This window comes from Petaurus breviceps, unplaced genomic scaffold (assembly GCF_028583685.1).
Source record: "Petaurus breviceps papuanus isolate PSGF00001 unplaced genomic scaffold, PetGlider_PUasm1.0 64, whole genome shotgun sequence".
NCBI lineage: Eukaryota > Metazoa > Chordata > Mammalia > Diprotodontia > Petauridae > Petaurus > Petaurus breviceps.
Genome location: NW_027186428.1, coordinates 8,097,020 through 8,111,044, shown reverse-complemented (window position 1 = coordinate 8,111,044; position 14,025 = coordinate 8,097,020). Strand labels below are relative to the sequence as shown.

The window sequence follows — 14,025 nt, the reverse complement described above, 5'->3', positions numbered from 1 at the left end:
CTCCAGTGTTGGGACGACCTGGAGATCGAATCCCGGGCTCAGACACTCAGCACCACACCCAGAAATAGCTGGCCGTGTAACCTTGAGCAAGTTACTTAACCCTGATTGCTTAATAAATTAAAAAAAAAGAAAAAGAAAAATAAGGATGGTAGGTCACCAGTTTTCTGAGAACTAGAGTCCATGTTGGTTTTTATAGCCAGCCAGCCCAGCAGTGAGTCCCTGAGGTATAACCTGAGTGACACAGGCCAGTGCTAACTGAGAGATTCATTTAGCAGCTAAGTCACAGTGAGAAGTGACCTTGTTGCGACCAGTGCTATGGTAGAAATTATTAGGTTTGTGCCCATTCTCCCTAGAGAATGAGATGGTATGGAAGAGAGCGTGCCCTTAAGTGTGTGGGGGTGTGGGGGAGCAAGAGGAGGAGGAAATGTTAGTCTTTTTCTTTATATGCTATAACTTCATGGTAAGTATTCCTTTGTAAAAGCTAATTGATGTTAATTGGTTAGTCCTAATTACTGATATTTTAAAATGAAGGTGAACACACCAGAATGGGGGCTCAAGCCAACAGTATAACTTAAAGCTAATTTTCTCTAGATAAGCTAAAGAAAGTTGCCTCTGGGATATCCCTGGAAACCAGAGGGGGAAGATGTAGGCAACTTTCCTCTGGAAAAGTGAATCCAGAGACTTCCTACAAATATATCAGGGTGCTGGGGGAAACTTTTAGGATTTATCTGAGGGAGAGATGAGAAGACTACAGAAGATAGATGTGAATTGTTTCTGGAACAACTATAAAAAAGATGAGTGTAAAATCCCCATTAACTTTATTCTTGGACATGTCCTGTGACCTCTTCTACCACTGACAAATAATAACAACAATCATAATAATTTATATGTCCATAGTGTGTTAGAGAGGCAGTATGGTATAATGGACAGAAAGCTGGCCTTATAGATAGGAAGACCTGTGTTTAAGATCCAGGACCAAGCAGTTTTTTTTTTTTCACCCACTCATTTAAAAAGTTGCCTTTTGCTGCTTCTCCTTCTTCCAAATGAGATCTCCAGAGACTATGCCTATGAAGACCTTAGGACCTTGAGCTATCCTTATCACTGATTTTCCATCATATCTTCTCCTCCCTTCCACCTTTTACTTGGAGAACGTAGTCAAACTAATATCACCATTGTCTCGGGAAAGGGAAAGTCAATTTCCTGTCCTTTGTTGCCATGCCATCTTTGTGACTTCCCAGCCTCCTTCCCCTATCTACCACTATCTTGTAAATATTTTCTCTATTTTTAGAATTTAAACTTCTTGATGGTAGGGACTCTTTTACTTTTGAATTTGTATCCATATTACCTAAGCACAGTGCTTTGTATCTACTACATGCTTAATTAAAAACTTTTCTTTCATTATTTCAGGTTAGGTATATAATGTAACCATGAACAAATTACAACCTCTCAGTGCTACAGGTGAGTGGAACACACGAAAATATTCTCATAAAGTAAAGGAGACAAGTCACCAAACTTGAGCTAGGCTTAAATCCTGATAGGCCCAAATTTTATTTTTCTATAAGATGCTCAGTCTTGAGAAAAACAAGAAAGGCAACAAATAATATGTCTGCCAGGTGTTTCTGTAATTGCCTACTTTTGGTAAACAAGAAAAAATAACATGTAATCTGTAATAGCTTACTTTGGATAAATAATGAAAATAATTGAAATGTGCATTTGTATTGGGTAAAAGGATTGTAAGGACACACCTTTCCACCATGGCAATGAAGGTCCGCATACTGGGGAGGGGATTTGGGGTTTTTGGGTTCTCCTGGAATTTTTTGTACAAGGGTTGATTTCTGTACTTTGCCTCCCTATCCTGGTGTATGTTCTGGGTAGGTGATGCCCAACTCTCAGAAGACTTGCTTAGAAATAAATAGCTTCTGTTTCTACCTGGAGAAACCTCTGAGTTTTATTTGGATAAGGAGTCTTTAGGGTCTTTATCCCACACAGTTTTGGGGGCCTCGTCTGGGTTTCTCTTTATTTGAGGAGGGGGCTTCCCTTCCAGGAAGCGAGGCTGAGTGTGCACCTGAGATTTTCCAGGGTCTTGGAGTTTGGACAGGAGCCACCACCTGTTTATTGAGATAAACCTGAAAAGAGGGACTCAGAAGAAACAGAACCTTCCTTAGGGCTCTGATGCTAGAAAAAGGAAACTGGGGCCAGTGGACAAGAGTAGTCATGAAAGTTGTGAATGTGCAATCCAAATGTAAGCACTCAAGGGTCTGGGGGTAATTAGCATCAGAGCAGATTTTAGTGAAATCCGTATACTAAAAAGTGTGATACCTCAAGAAAAGGACACCACTGAAGAAGCTTCCCAGGTGACGGAGGAGGTAGGGCAACCTTCCTTGGATAATTTGGCTGAGTCTATAGTTGAGCTGGGGAGCTTGGTAATGACTCCTGGAAACCCCTCAGAGATCAGAGGGGTACAATTCAAGCCTGCATGGTCAGAGCACAAATATGAGGTACCTGTAGATAGTCCTTTAGAAAATCTATTGAAAAATTTGAACAAACTACCAAAATATAAAGGGAAAGATAGAAAAAAGATGATCAAATATTGTCTTGTTTGGGGTCAGAAGGATATAGGAGGTGGCACTATCTGGCCGAAATTTAGCTCCTCCCAAGATTGGATATGTCAGAAGCTAAATTTGTATGTAAATGATAAGGAACCTTTTAGTCCAGAGGAGAGTACCTGTGCAGCACTCTGGGTGTCAGGGACATGACAGATGGTGGTAAAGAAGGAGAAGAAGGAGGTTAAGTCTCATCCTTGGGACCCTCTTCTCTCTTTGCCCCCACCTTATGCTCCTCCTCCTCCTCTGACCACAGTGGCAGTCCCCCCCCCCCCCGGAGGTTCTAGACCCTGATCCAGGTCTCTCTGGAGACAACCCAGGGAGAGACCTTGTTAATTTACAAGAGCCCCCTCCTCCCGGTCCTCTGCTGAGGGAATGGAGGCAGCTCTTAAAGGATCAACAAAACCTCCCTTTGGAGCCAAAACCATCCATTGTACCCCCTCCCTTGGGTCCAAGCTCCCACGTTACAATCCAGGATATTCCCCTGCCACACCTACTTGTGCCCTGGGACCCACTATGTTCCCCTTAAGGGAAGTCCCTCTGGCTCAGGGAGTCCTGGGATTTGTGAATGTTCCTTTGAGTGTTTCCGAAGTTAGAAATTTTAAAAAGGAAATGAAGATTTTGATGGAGGACCCAAGTGGCCTCTCAGAGCAGCTACATCAATTCTTGGGTCCAGGTATTTACACTTGGACTAAATTGACGTATGTCTTCGATGTTTTGTTCTCCCGTGAAGAAAGGGGAATGATAAGAAATGCTGCTATGGTGGCGTGGGAGCGGAGACACTCGCCCGTGGCCGGAGTGGTGCCCGCAGACCAAAAATACCCCACTCGACCCTAGATGGGACCATAATGATGCAGCTCATAGAGCTCATATGCAAGACCTTAGAGATCTTATACTTACAGGAATTAGGACTGCAGTTTCAAAGCCTCAAAATATTAACAAAAAAAAACCAAAAACCCTTTGAGGTGATCCAGGAGAAGGAAGAATCACCAACGACCTTTTTAGAGAGGCTAAAAGAGAACATGGGCAAATACTCAGGCTTAGATATGAATGATCCTGCCATGGAAACCATGCTAAAACTAAATTCATGACTAATGCATGGCCAGATATCAGTAGAAAAATTCAGAAAATAGATAGGTGGAACACCAGAACCCTAGAAAGTTTATTAGAAGAGGCTACCAGCATCTATTTGAGGAGAGACGAGGAAAAGCAGAGGCAGAAAGCTAAGCTTAATACTAGGTTCATGGTTCAGACAGTCCAGGATGTTGTCCAGACTATGGATTGCAAGAAAGATTCTGAGGGGTGGAAAAGGTCCCAGAGTATGAGGGAGATAGGGAACAAAGGGGAAGCACCCCTACGGTGGGAGAAGAAGGAAAAAAGGAGGGGTCCCCTTGTGTGTTGGGAATGTAGAAAGGAGGGACATATGGCTAGGAATTAACCACAGTGGCAGATTAATCCGAAGATCTGTTACCTGACAGAAGACTAGGGGTATCAGGTTCAATGATGTAGCCCACCTAGAGCCCTTGATAAATTTAAGGGTGGGACCTAATGGAGAAGAAATGGTGTTTTTAATTGACACCAGAGCTGCCAGGTCATCTGTAACTCATTTACCACAAGGAATTAAGCTATTCCAAGATCTCCTCAATATCTGGGGGTAAAGGGTGAAAAATTTATTGTTCTCCTTTCTGAGTTTTTGAAAGTGGAATATCAAGGGGAACTTGCCCTAATCCAATTACTTCTAGTCCCAGAAGCAAGTTTAAACCTATTAGGAAGAGATTTGATCACAAAATTGGCTATTCAATTGATGACCAGGGGAACCCAGATAATTCCGATTTAAATGTTAAATATGAGGGAAAATGAGGAATGCTAAATTTGTTCTGAGGTATGGGCCGGCTCCTCTAATAGAGGAAGAGTTGATGTAGAACCTCTCAAGATTAAGCTAAAACACTCTACAGTGGTGGTGAGGGTAAGGAAATACCCTGTATCATTGGAGGGAATGCAGTGACTCCAGCGAGTGGTCCAGGGTTTAGTGGAAGGAGGACTTCTCGAATCTTGCATTTCCCCCTTCAATACTCCCATTCTGCCAGTTTGAAAGGGAGATGGGATGTACCACCTGGTCCAGGACTTAAGGGAAATCAATAAAATAGTCCTTCCCTCCCATCCAGTGATCCCTGACCCATATGTCATCCTGGGGAGGATAAAAGAGGACATCAGATGGTTTAGTGTTACCGATTTGAAAGATGCCTTTTGGGCCTCTTCCTTAGGCCCTGGAAGCAGAAACCTTTTTGCATTTGAGTCGGAAGATCCAGAGACCGAAAGAAAACAGCAGTATAGGTGGTGGGTTCTTCCCCAGGGTATACTGAGTCCCCAAATTTGTTTGGACAGAAAAAATAGTGTAAAAATTCCAATCTCCTCCTAAAACTCAAGTTTTGCAATATGTGGATGACTTATTGGTGACAGGGAAAGAAAAGAAGAAAGTTAGCAAAGGTTCTGTCAAGCTATTAAATTATTTGGGATCAGGGGTATTGAGAGTATCAAAGAGCAAGCTCCAATTTTTAGAGAGAGGTCATATATTTGGGACATTAAATCAGTAAGGGACAAAAAATGTTAGACCCAGAATGGGTCACAGGAATTTTTGGGGCTCCCTTCCCAAGGACAGAAAGGGAAAGGGAGCTTCAAAGGTTCCTGGGACTAGTAGGGTATTGTAGGAACTGGATTGATTCTTAGGTTACCCTGACTAAACCTATATGCAAATATTTATTGGAAAAGGAACCCAACAAAATTAGGTGGGATTCAGAAGGTGAAGAGGGATTTAAGAAACTGAAGCAGATCCTAGTCTCCCCTCCTGTTCTTGCCCTTCCCTCCCTAAAAAGACCTTTTTGCTTGTTTGTAAATGTGGATAAGGGGGTGGCTCTAGGGGTTTCAGTGCAGAAAAGAGGAGGGCAAAGGAGTTCCTTTCAAAGCTCCTAGAACCCGTGGCCTGAGGATGGCCAACATATCTTCAGGCAGTAGTAGCTACGGCCACATTGGTAGAAGAAAGTAGAAAGCTGACTTTCAGGGGAAGTTTGGTTGTAGGGGTTCCACATCAAGTAAGAACCATCCTAAATCAGAACAGGGTGGTGGCTCACAGATTCTAGGATCCTGAAATATGAGGCCATTCTATTGGAAAAGGATGATTTGGTCTTATCTCAGGATAATAACTTGAATCCTGCCTCCTTCCTGACATCGGGAGGCAAGGACCACCTTGAGCTAGAACATCATTGTGTGGATTTCATCAGCCTCCAAACCAGCATTCAGGGATACTTGCAGTAATCTCCTATTCCTGGAGGAATAGATTTATTCATTGATGTTCTTTCAGAGTAATAGAGGGAAAAAGAAGAAATGGGTATGCCATAATTGATGAGGACCGAGAATCCTTTGTTGAAGCAGGACCATTGCCTAAGAATTGGTCAGCTCAAACTTGTGAGCTTTATGCCCTGAACCAGGCTCTAAAACTATTAAAGAAAATTGAGGGTAATATCTATACTGAGGAATAGCACATGTGTTCAGGAAGATTTGAGAAGAAAAAGGGATGGTCAGTAGCATAGGGAAAGAGCTGGTACCTATACCCTGATCACCCTAATCTTAGAGAATATATTGTTACCTGAGGCTATAGCTGTAGTACATGTAGGTGGCTAGCAAGCCGGGCAGTCCTTTGAAGCTAGGGGTAATCGCTTTGCGGATGAGGAGGCAGAGGGTAGAGTCAGCAGAATCGGAGTCGTCAGTTGTTGATTTTAATCCTTCTGAGTCTCCTTTCTTCCTCCCTTACCAAAACAGAAAAGCAAAAGGCACTGGCTCTGGGAGCATAGGAACAGGATGGAAGATGGCTCTTCCAGGACGGAAGCAAGGTACTAACCAAGGCAAGTATTAAGCAAGTCCTTCAATATCTACATCAAGGCAGTCATTGGGATGTCCAGAACCTATGCGATGCTATCTTAACTCAGTATGTAACATCTGGCCTCTATACCTTACCACGGTAATTGGTGAACAGGTGTCTTGTATGTTAAAGGACAAACAAGACAGCATTGCACTGAGCTCCGACTGGAGGTCAGCTCCCAGGCCTAAGGCCTTTTCAGAGCATACAGGCGGATTTACAGAACTACCCCCTTTAGGACACCTCAAATACTTGTTGGTCATAGTGGACCACTTGACCACCTGGGTGGAAGCCTTTCCTTTACCCTGTGCAGCTGCCCCAGCTATCAGTAAAATTTTGCTAGAACAAATTATTCCTAGGTATGGGATGGGGGAAAGGATTGACTCATATCAGGGAAATTATTTTACCACACAGATTCCACAGTCCCTAGTCCAGGCCTTGGATATTATCTGGGAGCTTCATACTCCCTGGCACCCTCCCTCATCAGGCAAAGTTGAAAGAATGAATCAGGAAATTAAAAAACAGCTCACTAGATTGGCTTTAGAAACTCATTTGCCCTGGACTAAATGTCTACGCTTGGCTTTCCTCAGAATTTGGACCAAGCCTCGAAGGGACATAGTACTCTCCCCTTACAAGCTCCTTTTTGGACACCCCTACCCTGATAAAGGTGGAGGGAATTTGGACCCAGTATTTGATCAGAAGGATAGGTTTTTAAGAGAATATATAACGTCCCTAACAAAACATTTGCATTCTCTGCAAGCTAAGGGGATAATCGGTCAAACCCCACCTTTGGGATTTGCCGTCCACAAATACCAGTTAGGGGATTGGGTTCTAATAAGGGCTTGGAGGGAATAAAAGCTAACCCCAATTTGGGATGGTCCTTTTCAAATTCTGTTGTTCTCAGATACTGTGGTCTAGATAAAGGAGAGGGGTTGGACTCATCATACTCGTGTAAAGGAACCTGTTGAACCTCCTGTCACCTGGACCATTGAATCCACTGAACCTGAGAATTTGAAGCTGTGCCTTTGACATGGTCCCAACCCAGACACGTGAGACACTGAGACTCTGGATTGCCTCCTGTGTGGGTGTGAGAACTTCAATCGCCTCAAAGCACACTGCCCCCTCCCCCCTCATTTCTAATTTTTTTCTGTAATCAGAATCATTATTGTATTCTGATAAGAGGAGGCAAAGTTCTATGTGCCTTTCTCCTTTTATGTATTAGCCTTACTGTAGTTGTTTTCCATTTTCTTTTGAGTAATTGCTTTCTCCCTCCTGCCTGGAATCATTTCATTGTACTAATCATACCACCGCTGACCCTTCTCCTTACAGTGTTCCTGGTACAGCCCGCCCCAATCCTTTAGCTACCTCAGGATAACAGTTTTTGAGTTTTAATTCAAACCATAGCTAATGCCTTTAACCTCACTAACTGTTGGATTTGTGGGGGACCTCAGCAATTAGAATCCTGGCCTTGGGTCCCCATTCCTCTTAGACCTGAGTGGCTTCTTGGTAACAGGTTCTCTGTCCACAATGGGACTGGGTTCTGGAATAAGTCAGAAGAACATGCCTGGCCCCTTACTGTGACTAGGACAGGGGAATATTGCCTTAGCCAGGATGATCAGGGGAAGGATTTAGGTTGGAGTCAGTGCAAGTGGACTCTTAAAGGGAGAGGTAATAACCTATAACTGTTCTATTGTAAAGCAGTGCTGGAGTTCCATGCATATCCAGCTCAGCACTGGTATTTGGGTGAATTGCATTTTTCATTCTTGCCATACTCCCCTCCAGGTAACCACCAAAAGCAACTCTGAATCTCATATTCTAATCACTATATTTAAGTATCAAGACCTTAGAATTAGGGAGTCATCAACCCTGGGGTTGGGATAATAATTCCCACTTGGGATACTTTCAAGAGTTTTGGAGCCAGGATCATAAAACAGATCCCAGAGTCCCTGGGACATTTAGAAGCAAGGTTGAGTGGTGTCGGTGGAAAGCAGATTTTCAGTTATAGAGGCGCCAATATAACAAGACCAATATATCTTTTGGGGAGGACTTCTAGGATTTGAGGACCTACAGTATTACCCCATCATCCATGGCAATGTATCCACAATCTTCCCACAGAGTAAGGTACCCCGACTGTCTCTAAAAGGACACTATTGGGTGTGTGGCCTCACCACCTACACACATTTTCCCCCTGACTGGATTGGAAGTTGCCATACTGGACTAGTAAAACCCAAATTTTTCTTTCTCCCAGGACAGGAAGGTAAACACTTAGGAATAAAAATCATGATGATTTAGAAAGGGAAAAACAAGCCATTGATGCTCCTTTTGCCAGTATAGGGGATATAAATGGGTGGGGGGACATTTGACCACCTGAAAGGATTGTGAAAGAATATGGGCCTGCAATATGGGCACAAGATGGAAGCTGGGGCTACCAAACCCCAGTTTATATGCTAAATCGGATCATTAGACTCCAAGCAGTTGTTGAAATCATTGCTAACCAAACCATTCAAACTACTGACTTAGTATCCAGATTTGCAGACTTAAGTCAAGAGGCTATTTTACAACATAGGCTGGTATTAGATTATCTTCTAGGAGAGGAGGGAGGGTTCTGTGGTAAACTCAACCTATCTACTTGCTGCATGAAGATAAATAATGTGGGACAGGGGCAGCCAGGTGGCTCAGCGAGTAAGAGCACCAGCTCCAGTGTCGGGATGACCTGGGGATCAAATCCGGGCCCAGATACTTAGCACCACACCCAGAAACAACTGGCCGTGTAACCTTGAGCAAGTTACTTAACCCTGATTGCTTAAAAAAAAAAAAGTAATGTGGAACAAACTGTTAGAGATATTAACCAAGAAATTAGAGAACTTTCCCATGTTCCAATGCAGAATTCGTCCTCTCCACTTAATCCACCATGGTGGTCCTGGTTCGAAGGAGTCTGGTGGAAGCAAGCATTATAGTTCTTGCTGATAGCAGCAAGTGGAATTATATTGCTCCCCGTATGCCTCCCTTGTATGATGCAACTAATTACAAGCACTATACAGAAGACCCTCCCCAAACTGATTAGATTTGATGGTTCCACCAATGGGTCTGTCCATCTAATGATTTTAAAAGGACAAAAATGGGAGTTGGTTGATCAAAAAGAAGAAAGGTTGGGCCCTGATGGAGGGATAGAAGAAATTAATAGGAGAGCCAGAGAAACTTACCAATCTTGGTGTGAGAAATTTTCAAGTATCAAAGAAAAAGGAGGGGTTGAGTGGAAGAAGTGAGTATGTTCTCATAAAGTAAAGGAGACAGTCACCAAACTGGAGCTAGGCTTTAATCCTGATAGGCCCAAATTTTATTTTTCTATAAAATACCCAGTCTTGAGGAAAACAAAGGCAATAAATAATATGTCTGCCAAGTGTTTCCGTAATTGCCTACTTTTGATAAATGAGAAAAGCAACGAGTAATCTGTAAATTGCTTACTTTTGGCAACAAACAATGTGTCTGCCAGGTGTTTCTGTAATTGCCTACTTTTGGTAAACGAGAAAAAGTAACATGTAATCTGTAATAGCTTACTTCTGATAAATAATGAAAATAATTGAAATATGCATTTGTATTGTGTAAAAAGTTTGTAAGGACACACTTTCCCATGAATGGGAATGAAGGTCCGCATACTGGGGAGGGGATTTGGGGTTTTTGGGTTGTCCTAGAATTGTTTGTACAAGGGTATATAACTGCTTGCCTGATTTCTGTACTTTGCCTCCCTGCACCAGTGCCTGTTCTGGGTAGGTGATTCCCAACTCTCCCGAGATTTGCTTAGAAATAAATAGCTTCTGTTTCTACCTGGAGAAACCTCTGAGTTTTATTTGGGTAAGGGGTCTTTGGGGTCTTTATCCCCCACACAGAAAACCCTTTAAGACCAGAAGTTATAGGTAATCTAACAGTCTGCATCAATGGAAGGAGTTTCCACATTGGAAATTGTCCTAATTTTTGAAATTCCATGACCAGACTACATCTGAATAAAGTGTTTTAAGGTTTTGAGATATATATAGTGCAAGAATTAATATTCCCATTATAAAGACAAGAAAAATGACTTGAAGAGAACTAAAGTTCAGTTCTAAGCCTTTTGTGTCTAAAGCCAGTATTCCTTTCATGTTACTATTTCAAATTAAGCATCAACTTTCAGGGGCTACAGCTCCTACACAGGAGCCATGTGAGCCAAAGTAAACCTTTTTTTCTTTCATTTTTGTTTTTGCTCACATTTTCAAAGTTGGAAATAGCATTTCATAACAACAATAAAGTATTCTGTTCCAGTTTGGCTTTTCAGAAAATAGTAATTCATGAGTTACTGAGCAGATGGCTTATTTCCTCCATCTTCTTGCCTAAGAACACACACTGAGTGACTCAAAAGCATGTAACTCATGACCTGTTGTGACTCAAACTACTGTGCATTTGTTTCGGCATTTATCACACTCTGGAGAGAGTAAATTTAGATGTTACACTTTTTCAGTGGGTTGGTTTTAATATCCTGAGGAGGCTACAAAGCTAGGAAAGAATCTGGAGAGAGATATTTTCATTTAACAGGAATAAGGGATAGAATTGGAAACTGTGTGTCACATTTTGATGTATTTCTCCTCTCTTATCCGATAATCTTCTCAACACAAGGAGGATCTGCCCCACCGTTATCCCTCTTCAATGACACAAAGCACAGCAGGCTTATATAAAAGCAGAGAACCCTCCTTGTTCTCTGCCTGAACTGTAGTTTGGGTATAATTGGAAAACAAGCTGGATGTTGGTGCTTCCATTCTTGCTCCCCCTATTCACCCATGTCTATATTCCTGAGGGTGGCATGCCATCTTCTCTCTTCCTGCCCAGTGCCGGAGTCTAAAGCTGAATTTATATCACAAATTTAGGGCTTGGATCTTCTAACTCTATGGATCAGAGCATCAAAGTTATTTAATCCCCTTTGACAGATAAGAACAATAAGATTTCAAAGGGATGAGTTCAGGCCACTCCGTAAGGATCCTGCCCCAGTTGTCATTTGCTCACATAATCCCCGAGTGGCCAGGCACTTAAAAAAAAAACTCCATAAATTTGACTTTCTCACCTCTATTATCCCTGTCTGCCTTCTTTCCAGACCCCACAGCAAGTACCTGAAACAAATTTTCAGTGATAGATTATGAATGTGGAAAGAACCTAACAATATACCTTATTAGGGCTTAATGAGACCATAGGACATAGCATGCAGGGAAATAGAACTTAAAAAGACCCTCTAGCATAGAGTATTAGAACAATTGTTATCAGAAGAAGCACTAGAATCTTAATCTCCCTTCTCCCAAGTTCAGGCTATATGTCTAGTTTCTTTTTGACTTTATAGGAGTAAGGAATCATTCTGTTCAGCAAAAAACTCCCCTTCCTCCAAGGCCTGAATGCTGTAATGTATGAGGATACTACCTTTTTAAGATTTTCAAAGGCAGCAGCTACAGCTAAAGGATCAGCCAGTATTAAATACATTAAAAAAGAAGTGAAGACTCTGATGGAAACACCAGTTCCTTGTCCTTGTAATTTGGTACATATATCAAAAGTATCATTTTATTTCTAGTAAGCAGAAAAACACTTTTCTTCCAATCATATTCATTCAAATTCCAGACATTTCTTTGGCAATAAATTAACACTAGTTGGCATGGTATATTACATTTAACCATAACCAACTTTGGGAACACGAGGAAAGCTCAGAGTAAAAAGTGAGCAGGGAAAGAAGTAAAAAAGAAATGATCTATGTACAAGTATATAAATGGGAGTTACTTTGCCTTCTTCTCCTGTGTTCCCCCAATGATTTGCCTTGCTTGATAGTTTCATTCATATCATAATGCATTGTGCTGGGATTATAGTAAATATGTGCAGAAATTATATGTTGATACGGAATGAAATATAATTCCTATGAAAATTCTTTAATAGTATGGAGTGAATTGTTTTTCTGATGCACAGAATTAACCTTGTCTCTTTGCTACTCAAAATTTCTATGGCTCCCCACTACCCCTAGAATAAAATATAAAGTAAGCCTGGCATGTAATGGCCTTCACAGTATGACTCTGTCCTACCTTTCCAGCTTTATTTTACATTTCTCTCTTCACACACTCTCTGTTCAAATCAAACTGGACTGGAATCTCTTTCCAGTCTTCCCATTCTGCCATCTCTTGCCTAAATACATAGAATCTGATCCTCTCTCTTGTCAAGAAAACGTTACCTTCACATTTTATTGCAATTTTTATCTTAGTTCAAGACTAACTTAGCATAGGCTTCCATGCAGCCTTCTTGGATCCCCCAAACTGAAAGTCACTTTTATTATATTATATTATATTAATTACATTACATTACATTATATTATATTATATATGCAAATAAATATTTTAATTAAGAACTTGGCAGTCATCAACAAACATGAAGCTACTAGGAAAAGATTATGTATGAAGCCATCTACAATGAACAACTTTTTAAAAAAAAAAAATATATATATATCAAATCTTAATACTATAGAATGAATTATTGCTCTTATGAATTTTTATTTGCTTATAGTATTTATTATTATTTTACCCACCAATTCTTTAAAATTAAATTATTTTGACTCCACTTAAGTATAAATTCTTCATTTGAGACACATTTTTATTGTAATTCTTATTGTTTTATATTTAATTAAAATGTATTTAATATTTCTACTTTACTACGTTTGTCTGTTGTAATCTGATTAGTTTTTCTTTAAGTACTCAGATGCCATTTTGTTCAGTGCTCACATATTAAGCATCTGTTCTGTTTTATTATTTAAAGTACATTTTAAGTGTATTGTAGTTTCTTTGTTTATTTTCTTTTAACCATGTCTATTTTAACTGTTGCTTTTTCTGTTTATTATCATTGTCACTTCTATTTTTTTTAATTGTTTGAGATGTAATAAATTCTGCTCCAAACTTAAACTTTATTTTGTCTCTACTTTGTTTCCATCATACTCTATTTTGCATTACACATAACTGTGTACCAATTGTGTATGTTGATCTACTCCTTGTATATCCCAAGTTCCTTTAGGGCCATAAATGAATGATTTTTCATTTTTTGTATCCCTATCATAATTCCTTGCCATAATAGACACTTAATAAATGTTTCTTGAAACAAATAGAATGGACTGGAATTACTTCATTGTAGCTGATCTAGCCTCAACTATAATTCTCAGGATTCTTCTCTCTCATTATACCATTCCAGAGCTCACCATGCCCAGACCCAATTAAGATAATCTTACCTATAGTTCCCCTCTCCTTATGTAACCTTCAGGTTTGTTTCTTTTGTACATTCAATCACATTCCTCACATTATTTCCATCTCTTCTACCCTTGCCCTTGTACAGTTTAGAAAATGTGCCACAAAATGTGTCTCTCTGATAATGACTTTTTTTTTTTACTTCTGAGTCTATCTCTATTGTTTCAACATCTCATTACATCCCTTGCTAATTACAAGTATCACTTATCACCTCGTACATCAA

General features: G+C 40.6%; 1 long non-coding RNA gene across 11 annotated transcripts in view; it reads left to right on the top strand.

Annotated features, from left to right (window-relative positions):
• LOC138173782 (uncharacterized) overlaps positions 1 to 13,466 on the top strand; it is a 39,711-nt gene extending 26,245 nt beyond the window's left edge. For all 11 annotated transcript variants that reach the window (XR_011171530.1, XR_011171523.1, XR_011171528.1 and 8 more), the window contains 3 exons: positions 1,408 to 1,458; positions 6,420 to 6,502; positions 7,421 to 13,466. This is a non-coding gene — a long non-coding RNA (uncharacterized lncRNA). The remainder of the gene's footprint in view (positions 1 to 1,407; positions 1,459 to 6,419; positions 6,503 to 7,420) is intronic.
• The last annotated feature ends 559 nt before the right edge of the window (positions 13,467 to 14,025 follow it).